The 18,909-nt window shown below is 42.5% G+C and overlaps 1 protein-coding gene across 3 annotated transcripts in view; it reads left to right on the top strand.

Moving 5' to 3' along the window:
• The window catches only part of MAPRE2 (microtubule associated protein RP/EB family member 2), a 254,743-nt gene that overhangs the window by 227,766 nt on the left and 8,068 nt on the right, over nt 1–18,909 (top strand). The window lies entirely within an intron of this gene.

Genomic DNA, 18,909 nt, shown 5'->3' with positions numbered 1-18,909 from the left:
AGGAGAGTTCAAGGGAAATCGTGCACAATGTCGGATCGCGAGCACATCACTGTGCGTGTAGGCGCCATTATACCTAACTGAGTTTTCATTGCAATAATGTCTGCAGAGTATACTAGTCACAGGAATAGTGTCTGCAGAGTATAGTGGTCACAGGAATAGTGTCTACAGAGTACAGTGGTCACAGGAATAGTGTCTACAGAGTATACTAGTCACAGGAATAGTGTCTACAGAGTATAGTGGTCACAGGAATAGTGTCTACAGAGTATAGTGGTAACAGGAATAGTGTCTACAGAGTACAGTGGTCACAGGAATAGTGTCTACAGAGTATAGTCACAGGAATAGTGTCTGCAGAGTATAGTGGTAACAGGAATAGTGTCTGCAGAGTATAGTGGTCCCAGGAATAGTGTCTGCAGAGTATAGTGGTCACAGGAATAATGTCTGCAGAGTATAGTGGTCACAGGAATAGTGTCTGCAGAGTACAGTGATCCCAGGAATAGTGTCTGCAGAGTATAGTGGTCCCAGGAATAATGTCTGCAGAGTATAGTGGTAACAGGAATAGTGTCTGCAGAGTACAGTGATCCCAGGAATAGTGACTGCAGAGTGTAGTGGTCCCAGGAATAGTGTTTGCAGAGTATAGTGGTCACAGGAATAGACAATAGTGTCTGTAGAGTACAGTGGTCCCAGGAATAGTGTCTGCAGAGTATTGTGGTCACAGGAATAATGTCTGCAGATAATAGTGGTCGCAGGTAGAAAGTTTGCAGAGTACAGTGGTCACAGGTGTAGAGGATACATAATATAGTGGTCACATGAATAGTGTCTGCAGAGTACAGTGGTCACTGGTGTAGAGGATACATAATATAGTGGTCACAGGAATAGTGTCTGCAGAGTACAGTGTTCACAGGTCTAGAGGATACATAATATAGTGGTCATAGGAATAGTGTCTGCAGACTATAGTGGTGGCAGGTGTAGAGGATACATAATATAGTGATCAGAGGAATAGTGTCTGCAGAGTACAGTGGTCACAGGTGTAGAGGATTCATAATATAGTGGACACAGGAATAGTTTCTGCAGAGTACAGTGGTCACAGATCTAGAGGATACATAATATAGTGGTCAGAGGAATAGTGTCTGCAGACTATAGTGGTGGCAGGTGTAGAGGATACATAATATAGTGGTCGCAGGTGTAGAGGATACATAATATAGTGGTCACAGGTGTAGAGGATACATAATATAGTGGTCACAGGTCTAGAGGATACATAATATAATGGTCAGAGGAGTAGTGTCTGCAGAGTACAGTGGTCACAGGTGTAGAGGATACATAATATAGTGGTCACATGAATAGTGTCTGCAGAGTACAGTGGTCACAGGTGTAGAGGATACATAATATAGTGGTCAGAGGAATAGTGACTGTAGAGTATAGTGGTCACAGGTGTAGAGGATACATAATATAGTGGACACAGGAATAGTGTCTGCAGAGTACAGTGGTCACAGATGTAGAGGATACATAATATAGTGGTCATAGGAATAGTGTCTGCAGAGTATAGTGGACACAGGAAAAGTGTCTGCAGAGTACAGTGGTCACAGGTGTAGAGGATACATAATATAGTGGACACAGGAATAGTGTCTGCAGAGTACAGTGGTCACATGTGTAGAGGATACATAATATAATGGACACAGGAATAGTGTCTGCAGAGTACAGTGGTCACAGGTGTAGAGGATACATAATATAGTGGTCATAGGAATAGTGTCTGCAGAGTATAGTGGTCACAGGAAAAGAGCCTGTATAATGCAGTGGTCATGGGAATATTTACATTAAACACCTGCAAATGTATATATATGTGTGTAATTTCAACATCAAAAACTTATTTGTCATTACAATTATCAAATGTCAAAACATAGATGGTGGAAACCATTTAAGCTGCTGCTAAAGTTGTTTTAAAAAAATGATAGAAAATCAGCAGAAGAAAACAAGCTCCAGTATATTTATGCTACGTTGTTAGTAGAGACATTGATTGATATTGCCTGACTATGAACTGCCAGAGTTACATCTAATGAGCCCAACATCATTTACCAGGAGTTCAGGAGAAGGAATACACATAGATTATTATTACCAGTATGAACATATCATAAGGGTAACACTGGATTATCAGAAATCCTGCACAGGATTGAAAGGCTACTTGCTAATTGACAGTACAGAACGTTTATATCCAGACATAATGCCATAAATATAGTAACGAGTTACTGGTAATGCTCTGTTTAGTGTGAGCTGATAGCTCATTATGTTACCATATGGAATGTATATTGTAGTAGGGGAGAATTGGTGGGGACTTTGGAGATGTGGGAAAGCATATACAGTTACACATACCTTAGTGTGTGAGGCAATCCTGCTTTCAGTATAAAAAGCATGCAGTCATGTGAACTGGAACTTGTCCAGATGCAAAGTGCCCATCTGACATCAGTTAATGCATTCTCATACTGAAAACATTGCAGATCACATTAAATAGAATAATCCACCTCTAGGTTATAACGAGAGGGTGCCTGGCTGAGCAGGGGCGGAGACTGAGGTAACCTAAACCCATTATACTAGTCTATATAATAATTATAGAATCTTTCCCAGCTGCTCAGTGCGTGCGCAGTGGAAGACTGGACGCACGCCCCAATGGCTCCCACTGTGAGGGAGATGGGATAGCTTTAGAAGAGGAAGACCGGCCGTTGATAGTAAATTCTAACTATGGGAGCGGGATGGAGGGTCTATATGTTTGTGTGTGAATGTATTATATATATATATATATATATATATATATATATATATATATATAGGCTTAATCCACGGCACTCAACCATCTGGGGTGCCCTCATTGCTCTACCTCATTTGGCTCTAGCTAGTTCACAGATTTTAAATACAAATGATGCTTCATCCATGAGTATGGGTCCTGGTTTAAAGAGACAGAAACACACCCAGGCATATCAGTTAATGAGCACCTGGGAATAAACTGACAGCTTGTCTTACATTTGAAAAGCAGGGTGACCACAAAAATTTATAGAAATAACAGGCTTAATCCACGGCACTCAACCATCTGGGGTACCCTTGGTATGTGACCACACCATTTACATAAAAAATCTGTATTTAAAGGAATTACAGTTTGAAATGTAGGTGAGTGCCGAGTTTGTATGATTGTTTTATGTAAATGGTGTGGTCACAACCATCTGGTGTGCCCTTGGTATGAGTACTGTGGATTAAGTCTGTTATTTATATATATATTTTTTTTTTTGTGGTCACACTTTCAAACTAGTCAAACTTTGTCAGTTTATGCCCAGGTGCTCATTAGCTGATATGCCTGGGTGTGGTCGCGTCTCTTTAAGCCAGGACCCATACTCATGGATGAAGCATCATTTTTATTTAAAATCTGTGTAGTAGCTGGAGCCAAATCCTGTCGCCCGTCATAATGCTGACGCTGTAATCCTGAAGGGACCAAGATACCGACGTTGGCATCCCAACCACCGGCAATCCCAAAGGTAAGTATGCAGGTTAGGGTTAAGGTGCATACACACCAGGCGATTAGATTAAATGATTACGACATCATAATTGTTCAATCGCTCATTAATCGTTCAGTAATCGTGCAGTATAATGTCGAAAACGACCAGCGATGCGCGCTCCTGCTGGTCGTTTCCGACAACAATCAACGCCTGAACATGCAGGCCAACCTGCCAATAATGTCAGATGTTCGGGCATGAATGAGGGTGCCTGCACTGAACGACATATCGTTCTGTGTAGGCACATTATCCCACTACACAGGAAGATGAACGATTGTACGATTACAATGTCGTAAATGTACAGTCGTTCCTCTATCGTCTAGTGTGTACGCACCTTTAGGCCAGGAATGGGGGGGGTTAGGTTAAGGGACCTGGGTGGGTGGATGGGTTAGAGTTAGGCACCGACTGGGGAGGGTTAGGCTAAGGAGAGGGGGGGGTTATGGTTAGGCACCACCGGGGGAAGGTTTGGGTTAGGCACAACCGCAGAATTCTACCGCCCGTTGACGCTGGCATCCTGAAGGTTAGTGATACCGACGTCTGCATCCTAACCGCTGGCATCCGAAAGGTCAGTGTGCAGGTTAGGCCGAGGAATGGTTAGGGTTAGGCACCGACCAGGGACGTTTAGGCTGCGGAGAGGGGGTGGGGGGTTAGGGTTAGGCACCAGCCGGGAAGGGTTAGGTTTAGGGTGCGGGAAGGGGGGATTAGGTTTAGGCACCACTGGGGGGAGGTTAGGGTTAGGCACCACCGGGGGAGGGGAGAGGGAAAGGGTTAGCCTACTTACCGGCCCCTGTTGGGATCTTCAACATCTATCTGCCTTTAAATCATACTGATTCCTTGAAAATTATTGTGAAGCTGGATTTCCAAGCTGAGCTCATTGTTCATAAGTAAACAGTGTGTTATTATTTTATTTAGGACCATAGATGAACAGAGTTTAATTATGGGATTGTGTTAAAGATGTGTTCTTGGTTTTCCATTTAAGATGCTTTAATATGTGCGTAGATGCACTGTAAATTATACCTGGCTTGTGGATCTACTTTCGGTCAGTTATCAATTATTTAGTGACTGAAATGGAGATCCAGGAAGACTTATATTTAGAAGCTTATTTTCAGTTAATTCAGAATCTATATTTATTTAATACAGCATTTTTTGGTTCTGATGATGCCATGACACCACCCATGATCCCCCCAGGGGATAGTGTACATTGCTCTAGGCACACAATTACAATGCCATGTTAACCTTTGCTTCAATACAGTTTGGAAGTAACTACTTAATTAAATGCATGTATCATGGATATAAGTCTTTATGTGATAAATGATATAGGAATTCCTGTCAAAGGGAAGAACCCCTGAGAACCACCCTCATCTCCTCTTCGTTTGTTTGACAGGCACAAACTGGTTCTAACTTCATGGACGAGAACCATGTGAGACACCTCGCCACTGTCCCTTGAGATCATACAATCTATTTCAATCTATGCAGATTTAGCTGGCCAAATTTTGTTTGTACTAATAATATAGACTCAGAATAATCTGGGTCACTTTAACCCTCCCCGTACTGCCCCACTCCACTAAACTGAATGGTCCTCCTGTCCTCTCGTGGTGATCTGTCCAGTCTCCGCAGCTGCAGTTGATATACTCCTAAAACATATATACAGTCAGGTGCATAAATATTGTGACATTGACAGAATTTTCATATTTTGGCCTCTAGCCACCACCACAATGGGTTTGAAATGAAACAAACAAGACGTGCTTTAACTGCAGACTTTCAGATCTAATTTGAGGGTAAATCCCACTTTTTAAGGGGCCAAAAGTAATGGGACAAACTAAACAATCCTAAATCTAACTTTCACTTTTTAATACTTTGTTGCAAATCCTTTGCAGGCAATTACAGCCTGAAGTCTGGAACGCATAGACATCACCAGACGCTGGGTTTCATCCATGGTGATGCTCTGCCAGGCCTGTACTGCAAATGTCTTCAGTTCCTGCTTGTTCTTGGGGCATTTTCCCTTCAGTTTTGTCTTCATCAAGTGAAATGCATGCTCAATCGGATTCAGGTCAGGGGATTGACTTGGCCATTGCATAGCATTCCACTTTTTAGCCTTAAAAAACTCTTTGGTTGCTTTTGCACTATGCTTCGGGTCATTGTCCATCTGCACTGTGAAGCTCCGCCCAATGAGTTCTGAAGCATTTGACTGAATATGAGCATATAATATTGCCCGAAACACTTCAGAATTCATTCTGCTGCTTTTGTCAGCAGTCACATCAACAATAAATACAAGGGAACCAGTTCCATTGGCAGCCATACATGCCCACGCCATGACACTACCACCACCATGCTTCACTGATGAGGTGGTATGTTTTGGATCATGAGCAGTTCCTTTCCTTCTCCATACTCTTCTCTTCCCATCACTCTGGTACAAGTTGATCTTTGTCTCATCTGTCCATAGGATGTTGTTCCAGAACTTGAATGGCTTTTTTAGATGTTGTTTGGCAAACTCTAATCTGGTCTTCCTGTTTTTGAGGCTCACCAATGGTTTACATCTTGTGGTGAACCCTCTATATTCAGTCTTGTGAAGTCTTCTCTTGATTGTTGACTTTGACACATATACACCTACCTCCTGGAGAGTGTTCTTGATTTGGCCAACTGTTGTGAAGGGATTTTTCTTCACCAGGGAAATAATTCTTCTGTCATCCACCACAGTTGTTTTCCGTGGTCTTCTGGGTCTTTTGGTGTTGCTGTGCTCTCCGGTGTGTTCTTTCTTTTTAGGAATGTTCCAAACAGTTGATTTGGCCACACCTAATGTTTTTGCTATCTCTCTGATGGCTTTGTTTTGATTTTTCAGCCTATGATGGCTTGCTTCACCGATAGTGACAGCTCTTTGGATCTCATATTGAGAGTCGACAGCAACTGATTCCAAATGCAAATGTCACACCTAGAATCAACTCCAGACCTTTTACCTGCTTAATTGATAATGAAATAACGAGGGAATAGCCCACACCAGTCCATGAAATAGCTTTTGAGTTGATAGTCCCATTACTTTTGGCCCCTTAAAAAGTGGGAGGCACATATAGAAACCATTGTAATTCCTACACCGTTCAGCTGATTTGTATGTAATTACCCTCAAATGAAATCTGAAAGTCTGCAGTTAAAGCACATCTTGTTTGTTTAATTTCAAAGCCATTGTGGTGGTGAATAGAGGCCAAAATATGAAAATTCTGTCAATGACCCAATATTTATGCACCTGACTGTAGGTATCTAATTTTTTTTTATATAAAATAACTTACATTTTTAGTTGGTGGCCCTTTCTCTTTTACAGTCTGCACTGGGACTTTCATACCTGCTGGCATCAGCTAAGGGCGTTTGGACATTGCAGTTGTTCAGCAGGGCAGCTGAGACCTGGGAAGTCTTAAAGTGCTAGAGGCCATCTTGAGGTGCATGTGACATGCCCATATGATATATGCTTCTGCCAGGTGCATGTGACACGCCCATATGATATATGCTTCTGCCAATGATGTATGCTTCTGCCAGGTGCATGTGACACTCCCATATGATATATGCTTCTGCCAATGATGTATACTTCTGCCAGGTGCATGTGACACGCCCATATGATGTATGCTTCTGCCAAATATATATGCTTCTGCCAGGTGCATGTGACACACCCATATGATGTATGCTTCTGCCAATGATGTATGCTTCTGCCAGGTGCATGTGACACTCCCATATGATATATACTTCTGCCAATGATGTATGCTTCTACCAGGTGCATGTGACACTCCCATGTGATATATACTTCTGCCAATGATATATGTTTCTGCCAGGTGCATGTGACACTCCCATGTGATATATACTTCTGCCAATGATATATGCTTCTGCCAGGTGCATGTGACACTCCCATGTGATATATATACTTCTGCCAATGATATATGCTTCTGCCAGGTGCATGTGACACTTCCATGTGATATATACTTCTGCCAATGATATATGCTTCTGCCAGGTGCATGTGACACGCCCATATGACATATGCTTCCGTTATCCTGACATTGCTCACTATGGGGTCTATTCATGATGTTAATTATCGGAGACCCTGATAATTAACATTCTAACTCTATGCGAGCGCCAGAGCAATTAATCATTACTCTGGCGCGGTGACAGCTGATCTGAAAATCATATGTCTCTCCACAGTATTTCCTTGCTCCTTTCGGAGCAGTGAGACAAGTGCACATGTGTGACCTTCAGGTCACACATGCACACAAGAGCCCTGATGTCCTGCGGAAGGAGCCGGACATAGGCGAAGTTATCCGAAAGGATCCCTCTTTGCAACCCCGGATTTCATCCCATAGGAGAGGAGCAGGTTGTGAGTGCTGGGCAGGAGCAGTCGCCATCTGAAGATGGGGAATGCTCCCGCACTCAAGCTCCAAAAATATTGTATTTTCGGAGCTTGATTAATTCTGTCCCCATACAGCGGGCACACACAAATGGGGCTCTGGGCTGGCATATGTGGGCAAGACGTGGCTATTTATAAGAAAATGACTTGAAATCTGACAAACTAAATGGCTGTAACCCTATTACGGTTTGGCCACGCCTTCTGAGCACACTTCCTGTCTGAGACTCCAGCCCCCTAAACGTTTCTTGTTCACTAATGTGGCCCCAGGGTGGACGTTAGTTTGACATGGATGGTTTAGACTGAACAGAAATAGACATCACCACAAATCTGGGATCCTACTGATGACCTGTGATCATTCTGCATATTTCAGCCATAGTGTTCATTCTAGCACCCGGCACCTGTCACAACAGGGTGCAGTTCCTCTTTCCTGCCCAGGGTGTCGCTCTCTGCTCTGGTGCTTCTAGCACACTCCACTAATGCCACAGACTGCTGAGATACAGACCAGAGTGTGCTAGAAGCACCAGAGCAGAGAGCGACACCCCAGGCAGGAAAGAGAAACTGCACGGATTGTGACTGATGCAGGTTGCTAGAATGAACACTATTGTCCAGACACCTGAATGACTGGAGCTATTCTGTATGGCATCTGATCTCAGTGACTGCTCCTACCAAATTGATTGTCATGCCTTTACGTAGCTGTAGATTAAGCAGTAGCTGAATTACAACTAATATACATAAATATTTGTCAATATGACCCTGTGATTCCGTTTGACACGTATAGTCAGGAACCAGCTACGATCAACCCCTCATTCTTTCATCTGAGGAACATAGCCAGAATCAAGCACTTAATTCCCTCACATTTTAGCTTTGCATCCCCAACTCTATGGAACTTGCTCCCTCGCACAGTTTAAGAGGCCTCCTCTAGAATACTTTAAAATATACTCTGCTGTTTACTCATTAATTATTCACTGACCTGATCAACATAGGTACTTGTGTCTACAACAACACATCCTGACTGAATAGCGACCAGCGCTTAGGACAGGGTGAGTCTCATTTTGATATTTTCTGGGGTATGTGCAGTGCATATATACACACACAAAGATACGCTTCACAAACAGGTGTACGTTCAACTCTGCTTCATCCCTCTCCCTAGTCCTTTACATGTGATATGTTTGTATGAGCTAATAGCCTGGGGTAGCAGTATGTAAAGGTAGGCGGGCGTCACTGTACTTTTTTCATCTTGGGAATGCCCAGACCTGCATCAGTAGTAACCTCACATCTCATGAGCCAGTTTGAACACCGGCTAGGCTGCTCATGGTAAGGCGATATGAATTATAGGAGTTAGAATGGGGCATGATAGTGGGTGCCCGATGGATGGGACATTACATTTCCAAAGTTGTGCAGACATTCAACATTCCTCAGTCTACTGTGTCATGTTTCTACCGGGAATACCACATGGAGGGCATTACTACCCACAGTGCAGTGGCCGACCACAGGTGCCTTTTGACCATGACCAGCAGCATCTGGCCAGAATTGTCCATGGTAACAGACAAGTAACACTGGCTCAAGTCACATCACATTTTAATGCAGGAGGTACCAGATTCCTACCCAGCAGGTCAGTGCAGCGTTCTTTAGCTTCCATGGGATATTGGATAGATATATATATGTGTGTGTGTGTGTGTGTGTGTGTGTGTGTGTGTGTGTGTGTGTGTGTATATATATATATATATATATATATATATATATATATAGTCAAGTCCATAAATATTGGGACATTGACCGAATTTTCAGATTTTGGCCTCTATTCACCACCACAATGGTTTTGAAATGAAACAAACAAGATGTGCTTTAACTGCAGACTTTCAGATTTAATTTGAGGGTAATTACATCCAAATCGAGTGAACGGTGTAGGAATTACAACAGTTTCAATATGTGCCTCCCACTTTTTAAGGGGCCAAAAGTAATGGGACTATCAACTCAAAAGCTATTTCATGGACAGGTGTGGGCTATTCCCTCGTTATTTCATTATCAATTAAGCAGATAAAAGGTCTGGAGTTGATTCTAGGTGTGACATTTGCATTTGGAATCAGTTGCTGTCAACTCTCAATATGAGATCCAAAGAGCTGTCACTATCAGTGAAGCAAGCCATCATTAGGCTGAAAAATCAAAACAAACCCATCAGAGAGATAGCAAAAACATTAGGTGTGGCCAAATCAACTGTTTGGAACATTCTTAAAAAGAAAGAACGCATCGGAGAGCTCAGCAACACCAAAAGACCCGGAAGACCACGGAAAACAACTGTGGTGGATGACAAAATAATTATTTCCCTGGTGAAGAAAAACCCCTTCACAACAGTTGGCCAAATCAAGAACACTCTCCAGGAGGTAGGTGTATATGTGTCAAAGTCAACAATCAAGAGAAGACTTCACAAGAGTGAATATAGAGGGTTCACCACAAGATGCAAACCATTTGTGAGCCACAAAAACAGGAAGACCAGATTAGAGTTTGCCAAACAACATCTAAAAAAGCCATTACAGTTCTGGAACAACATCCTATTGACAGATGAGAGAAAGATCAACTTGTACCAGAATGATGGGAAGAGAAGAGAAGGAAAGGAACTGCTCATGATCCAAAACATACTACCTCATCAGTGAAGCGTGGTGGTAGTGTCATGGCGTGGGCATGTATGGCTGCCAATGGAACTGGTTCCCTTGTATTTATTGATGATGTGACTGCTGACAAAAGCAGCAGAATGAATTCTGAAGTGTTTCGGGCAATATTATATGCTCATTTTCAGTCAAATGCTTCAGAACTCATTGGACGGCGCTTCACAGTGCAGATGGACAATAACCCGAAGCATACTGCAAAAGCAACCAAAGAGTTTTTTAAGGCTAAAAAGTGGAATGTTATGCAATGGCCAAGTCCATCCCCTGACCTGAATCCGATTGAGCATGCATTTCACTTGATGAAGACAAAACTGAAGGGAAAATGCCCCAAGAACAAGCAGGAACTGAAGACATTTGCAGTAGAGGCCTGGCAGAGCATCACCATGGATGGAACCCAGCGTCTGGTGATGTCTATGCGTTCCAGACTTCAGGCTGTAATTGCCTGCAAAGGATTTGCAACAAAGTATTAAAAAATGAAAGTTAGATTTAGGATTGTTTAGTTTGTCCCATTACTTTTGGCCCCTTAAAAAGTGGGAGGCACATATAGAAGCCGTTGTAATTCCTACACCGTTCACCTGATTTGGATGTAATTACTCTCAAATTAAATCTGAAAGTCTGCAGTTAAAGCACATCTTGTGTGTTTCATTTCAAAGCCATTGTGGTGGTGAATAGAGGCCAAAATATGAAAATTCTTGCAAATGTCCCAATATTTATGGACCTGACTGTATATATATATATATAATATACACATACACTAGCTGCTGTGCAAGTGTTTCTCCTGGGCAGACCTTAAATATATTAATTTCTTTCATACCATCTTAACTTATATGTTTAATTTATTTTATGCCTCTGGTGTAAAAGAATATGCTGGTATCAAGATTAAGTAAATTAGTTTTTTTGTTCTCTTTTTCAAACAATTTTTATTGGCATTAAGAGAAAAAAAACACAAAGAGGTGTTGGTTGGTAGATGTGAAGGAGGTACTCAGCGGAGCTGGTGTAGATTCCCCCTTGCTGTAACGGGACATGATGGAGAACTCCTCTTAGTTGTCCACCGTGAGCCTCACAATTACATCACACACCTGCCTAGCCATTAGCTGAGTGTCATACGTGAGATAGGACAGGCAGGCTCCATCCCCTGTGATGGGGACAATGGTGTGAGGTACCATCTTCCCTTTAACATTCAAAAGCTCAATTGCCATGTTCGAGGAAATGAAAAATCCAAATCCAAAGCAAATGAAGTATCCAAATGGAAAAACCTAGTGAAAATGTTAATGGTGCATACACACGGTCAGATTTTTCTTCAGATCTGAACGATAACGATTTAAAAAATCGTTCAATCGTTCATATCTAAAGGAAAATCTGACATATCTGACATGCCTGAACGATGAACGATGCGCTTTCCCGATGGTCAGATAACGATATCTGACATCTGATGTGTTTGCAGTCAGACTTGGACGATTCCATTCATTTTAATGCAGTCAAAAATCGTTCAAATCTTTGGTAAAACCGTTCATCTGACAAATCTGACCGTGCACATGCACCATAACTCCTTAGCAGTGGCGACTCCTGAGGTGGGGCTGCAGCGCATCCAATATTCACATAGGGGAACCACACTAACACTGGCAGTTGGTGTGGCTCCCCTACTTGAATATTGGACTAAGCTGCAGCCCCACCTCTGAAGCCACCACTGCACCCAGACAATGAGCTTACTGTCCTACAGCACTTGTGGCATGTTGTTTTGTCACCCTATCACCTTGGTCGACAGGAAACCGTTTACCACTTTTTACCCCCTTAGGAGTAGAATTTCTAAAATTCTCTGCCTAGTGGGTACCTATGTCATGGAATCAATATACTCCCTGAATTTTATGTTTCTAGGTCCAGGGGTTTGGGCTGGGTGTTGATGAGTCAGGATATATATAATTATATATATATATATATATATATATATATATATATATATATATATATATATGGAGGCGCACAATGGTGAAGTACTTTTCAAACTCAATTCTTTACTAAAAATAATTGAGAACCACTCACATATAAAATTGTGACATATGGAAATATCACAAACCGCACACAAAGTAAAAGGGCCTCCGGTCATTCCACATAAGCCGGCACCCCTGGCGTCCTCTCCAATTCACCAGCACTTCCTGGACTGTTGAGGTCACAGCGTCTCCGTCATAAGCCAAACTCAAGCATGTTTCATCCCAAAGGACTTTTTCAAGTGGAAGTATATATATAGGTGAGTCAAAAATTAGCCGCACTCCAGTTATATTAAAAATTCTGTTGGCTCCATTGTGTTATCAACGCTCAGTTCATTTGTGGCTGAGGTGCAAGAAAAATGGCTGCCCCACGTGTGATTTTCACAAAAGAAGAGCATTGGTCATTTTTTTTTGTGGTCTGAGGGTGTTCCTGGTGTCGATATTTATGGAAGACTTTCTGCGCAGTATGGCGAAAAAGTGTTTATGAATGGATAGAGAAGTTCAAAGAAGGTCGGACGAGAGTCAGCCATGAAGAAGGAGCCGGACGCCCGTCCATGACTGATGAGAACATTGAGCGTGCATGTGAACTGATTCTGTTGGATAGATGAGTGACAGTGGATTTGCATGTTGCAAATCAGCCATGGCTCTGCCTATTCATGCCTGATGTAGAGGTGAAGACAGCGGTGCATTCCTGGCTCGCAGCTCAGCCTAAAACATTTTTTAATGAGGGAATACGAAAGCTAGTTGACAGATGGACAAAGTGTATTGAAAAGCAGGGATATTATGTCGAAAAATAATGTATTTGTCTTTTCTGAAAGTTGATTAAAATAAATTCTACAGCCAGCGTGCGAATAATTTTTGATTCATGTGTGTGTATGTATGTATATGTGTGTGTATATATATATATATATATATATATATATAGATACACACGTGTGTGTGTTTTCATTTCATGTGTTTTCCTTTAATTGGGTTAATGAGATTAAAAATTTTGACAGGAATCTGTTACCATAGCAATTTTGTCTTTTTGCTAAATTAACATGTTATTTCTGTAATTAGTAATATCATTAGTGTGTCAAATTCTAATATCAATTACATGGATCACTGTCCTCCTTTAAAGCCTCCAGATCTATGCAGTCAGTTATTATACTTAAGATTCATCCATCATCATTACTATTAGCCATAGACTATATGGCCTCTATGTACTGTAATATGTTGCCATTTTCTAGTCTCACTGTGATTTCAGTGAGCTAGCCACTAGATTTAAACCGGTAATTCGTTTTAAAGCAAGTCAGGTTATTTTTGATTTGAAACTAATTACCGCTTTAAATGTAGTGGCTATCTCACAAATCACGCTGTGACAAGCAAATCACAGCCTATTACATACGGGCCTATAGCTCTCTTTTGCTCTGTTACACACATACAGTGCAGATGTGTCCTCACTTACTGGTTGGTTGTCCGTATGCTATAGGGCGTGAGACACCCAGCTTTACATTTTGCTTCTTAGTCACATTGCAGACGCAGTCATTGCATCAGAGCCCTTTATTCACAGATTACAACTCAGCTGCACACACGTACAAATATTGCACATCAGATTGATCAGTGTAAGTCAGCAATGTAGTTTTGTCGCTCCCAACTGTTTTATTTATGCAAATAAGATGCACATAATGAGCGAGAAATACGCTCGGCCGAGTTGCACTAGACCTTGCGCCAATAAGGGGCTATTTGGCATGATTGAAGTAACCATAATAAAGGGCATCTGTATGTTTATTCCCTTTCCTGACTCCTGATCCCAGCATAACCACATGTGTGTGTGTATGTATATATATACACACACACACACACATACATACACACACACACACACACACACACACACACCTGGTGAGGTATTACGACTTGTAGTGCTGTCTGGGCTTTACATGTTCATTCGTGCACGTGCCTATGTGTGTAGTTGGAACACAAGTGTCACTTTCAGTAGTTTCAAACCCATCGCTCATCATATGTTGAAAGATACGATAGTGAGATTATTTGGGGTTAAACCAGAATTTCCATGTTTTGTCTCTTTCACACATGACCTACCTATAGGAGAAATACATATTTATTCCCTGTCTGTCCTTTAGGCTATGAATACACTGCAGAGTAAAGGTCACACAGAGGGTTTGAACATAAAAATGAAATTCTCTCTCTCTGTGCTGTATGGAAAATGACATTTTGGGAAGATGGTGCGTTCTCCCTCTCACAAGGTACTGTGAGAGCCTGGTGACTCATATTCGTGTCTGGAAATTGCAGCTAGATTAAGGGATTGCTAAAAATAAGCACCTACTGCTTGAAAGGGAAAAATAAGTTTGGCACGGAGCCTTGCATGTTTGGGTCTGTGCTCCTTCGTGAGAATAGTATTCTGTACCATCTGAAATCTGTAATAAGGATCGCACATATCCCTCATGGTGGATGTTCTCAGATGTAAGGAGATTGGTCACCCAGTCTGCATCATCTAACACTATCAGACATCCTCTAATGTAATAGGCATGGCCAGCAGATCTAAATCACCTATACCCCTTTCACACACAAGCCCAAAAAAAAGATTTTTGCATGTGAACATGCATTGACCCGGGTTCGCGGTATGTGTGAAAAGTCCAACCCAGGTTGACAGTCCTGGGTCAGTGACCCTGGTCGCTATCCAGGTTTTTCCTGGGACTTGCGACCCAGGTCTTCGACTCGACTCAAGTCTGAAAGGTGCAAACCGGTCTTAGACCTGATTCATACCTAAAGGAAATTAGATTGGACAGGGATAGTAGCACTTGGAGATTACATAAATTCCAAGCGCACACTGAATGCCGGAAGACCCGGGTCACTGGAAGACCCAGGTCCGGTGTGAAGGGGGTCAACACGGGAATAACCCAGGTCATCATCAATGTGTGAAAGGGGTAACCCTGGCTTCAACTCGTGCTCTGTGTCCCGGGTCTGAGCTGGGTTGAAGCCGGGATTTAAGTCTTAAAGGGGTATTACAGTCCTCTTGATAGGACATCCTGGAAAAAGCTTCAATGTTTCAAAGGTACAAAACTTGATTTCAAACAAGAAAAAGTCTATGGTATTGCAGCTATAAAACGTATTTTTTGTGTATGTAACGAGAGTTTCTGTGTATTTCTATAAACACACATAAAATGAGACTTGCATTGACCTCACAGAAACTTCACATCATTTCCCTGAGTCCAAATGACTGACACACACAGTACCAGACAAGAAGAAGCCCCCGCCCACTGCCGGCTACAGGTGAAATAAATCATGGAAAACATCACAATCCCCCACCCCTTACAGTCTTTTTTTTTATTTCTGTATTAATTTGTGTATCCTGGTCTGACTAGAGGGATGTGATGTACTGAGGCACAATGCCTAGCACAGCATGGCAACAGCAATGTGTTCATGAGGCGGTCTTGGCTGCATGTGGCTGTTATTACTCTGTCAGCAAACTAGCTAGTTATCTAATTAGTGGATGTGCAGAATTATAGCTGCAGTCTGCCTATAGCAATGCTACTCAAACTCTGTACTCAGGGCCCCACACAGCCCACATTTTCCAGATCACACAGCAGGTGCACTGGTGTAGTCATTACTCACTGACACATTTTAAAATATCCACAGGTGGAGCTAATTAATTCACTTGCGATGCTGTGAGGAGACCTGGAAAACATGCACTGTTTGCGGTCCTGAGAACAGAGTTTGAGAACCTGTAGCCAATGATATCCAGGGACAGTACCAAGTATTGGAAGGTTTATCTATGGGAGTGGCTATATTTCATATTGAACACCAGCATATTACAATTTCTCTGCTTATCCTGTAATTCTGTATATGGAATACAATTCCTGAACTAATGATCATTAAAATGAAAAAAAAAATGTAGAATCAAGTCTAGGCAAATTATCATCATGGGCATTGTATTGCACCAAGAGCCACCTTGACAGCGTCATTAATGGTGATCTTCAGTGCCCCTGCTGCAGAGTACAGGTGCGTACACACTTGGCGATATTTCTGAGCGATTGCATGATTACGATATCGTAATCATGTAATCGCTCAGTACTCGTGCACTATAATGTCGGAAACGACCAGCGATGCGCGCTCCCGCTGGGCATTTCCGACATCTGTCATCTCCTGAACATACAGGCAAATCTGCCAATAACGACAGATTGGCCATGTTCAGGAATGATGGAGGGTGCCTAAACTCGACCACATATCATTCAGTGTAGGCACTACAGGGGATCAGGAACGACTGTACGATTAGGATGGCTTTCCTAATCGCCTAGTGTGTACGCACCTTTAGGCTGCTCCAGAATGATTTTACAATATGTCTTGGTATGCAGTGTTTGTATTATTAATTCTGCACTTTTAGGGTGTATGATTCAATTAGGTGCGAGTTGCCTCGCACATCGTCTTACTGCATGTAAAGGGCTGATGACCTATGTAAATAGAAGATTTGTGGTCAAACCTGGAAATAGAACTCAACTCATTGTTTGCTTGCACCTGCGAAGACCATGTGTAAGGTACCTCGCACCTAATTGAATTGCCCTATAGAACGTTAAAGTCTGTTCATGCATATGAATGACTTGTATATTGTCTCCTGTACACCTGGATATTGATGGCAAATGGAGCAGCTCAAAGAATTGTTAAAGGCAACTGTGGTGTGAAGGCGGAATCTGGTTGACTGGCTGTGGCATCGGCCCAATCAGGTGCTGTCTTCACTACATTACCATTAGGCAAATATATAAAATGTTCCCTTCTCTTCCAGTAAGGCTCAGAAAACATGGTTCTAGAAGCAATATTCAGAAAAGTGTGGTGATAACAAGAGAAGCACCACTGCCGTACTTTACGCGGAATCAGTGGGTTAGCCCTGGTTTACCGTGTGGGGAAAAGGCTAATTAATGGAATATCTTTTCCCGTGCAGCACAATCAATTAGCTGGAGGCATATTGTGTACATTGTGCTTCCCAACCATTAGACGCCTCATTCTAACAATATAATGTGATTTTTAGGATGGGGCGTGGCCGCGCAATCGCATCATTGTAGCCCCGCCCCTGCTACACAATGCATCGGAGCCACGATGATGAGACTCAGCATGAATCGCGTCATCGGCTCTCCTGGACCAGCAACTTATACAATGGGGGCAGACGCCAGCAGGGGGGGCGCATGAGGGTGGCGCAGACCCGGGAGACTTGCCCACTCTTCCAGGGAACCGGGAGCCACCACCCGATTTTCAGGAGGCTCCTGACTGTTCCGGGAGAGTAGGCAAGTATGCTCCCTGGATCCCCCAGCAGTGATGCAGCAGTTTCTGCCTGCCAATATCACTGCCGGAACTTCGCCACAGAATGCCGAGCGAACAGCATTCTGGAGCGCATGCGCTGGGTATCACAGATCGCGGTGGGGATCATCAGAACCCCCGTCACACACTTTGCTGCATTCTCCATATGGGGAGGGGTGGGGGGCTACCTCCTGGGGGGATCTAGTACCATTGGGGGAGGGAGAGGGGTAAAATAAAGCCATATGAGGCCTGAGGGGGGAGAGTGGGGGGGTGTAAAGTTGTTAGGATTTATGACCACTGGGGGGTACATTGCCAGTGGGGAGTGGGAGGTTATTTTATAATAGAGGCCCATGGACAAAGGGGATGGGGGGGGGGTGCAAACCATCCCCTAGATATATTTATTTATTTGTTTAAATAAATTATTCAAAATACTTTTTAAACTTTATTAAATAACAAAAAAAACAGTTTCTGAGTGTTTTCATGGGAAGAGAAAATCATCAGGTAAGTGGTTAATTATTAAACAGACAACTCTGTATTTTATAGATCATTCATATACTAGCTGATTTCTGCTGTCTTACAGACCCAGTTTATATCAAGAAAATAGAGACAATATAGTACAGCTTTTTATTAGAATTGTAGATGATACAAATAAATTTCTCTTTTTCCCTAACATAGTAATTGCCATAAGAACGTATTCACATTTTCCTGGTTAGTTTTTAGAAAGTGTTATCCCATACATAGAGATTCAGAGACTTGGGAGTATGCGAATTAAGTTAAATATATGCAAAACGCCCACGTGCCTCACTAAACGCAACAAGGCTTTTATAAAAAGCAAGTAAAAGGTTTGTGGGAGCTTTTCTGTTCTCAGATCACGGTGTGCCCCTCTTAATGGATATGCATTTTGTATTAGTTTTGCAGGATTTCATTCAGTAAGTGGACTCCTGCTCAGTACCGTACGTCAGCCTTGCGCACTCAGTGATATGTAATTCTGCTGAACACATGAAAAGGACAGAAAAATGTGCTCATCATGCAACTCTGCTCAGTGTAATGTATGGGAA

This window comes from Taudactylus pleione, unplaced genomic scaffold (genome assembly GCF_031769625.1).
Source record: "Taudactylus pleione unplaced genomic scaffold, aTauple2 ptg000093l, whole genome shotgun sequence".
NCBI classification, from domain to species: Eukaryota; Metazoa; Chordata; class Amphibia; order Anura; family Myobatrachidae; genus Taudactylus; species Taudactylus pleione.
Note: the sequence above shows the minus strand (reverse complement) of the source record. Positions and strands in the feature narration are given on the sequence as shown.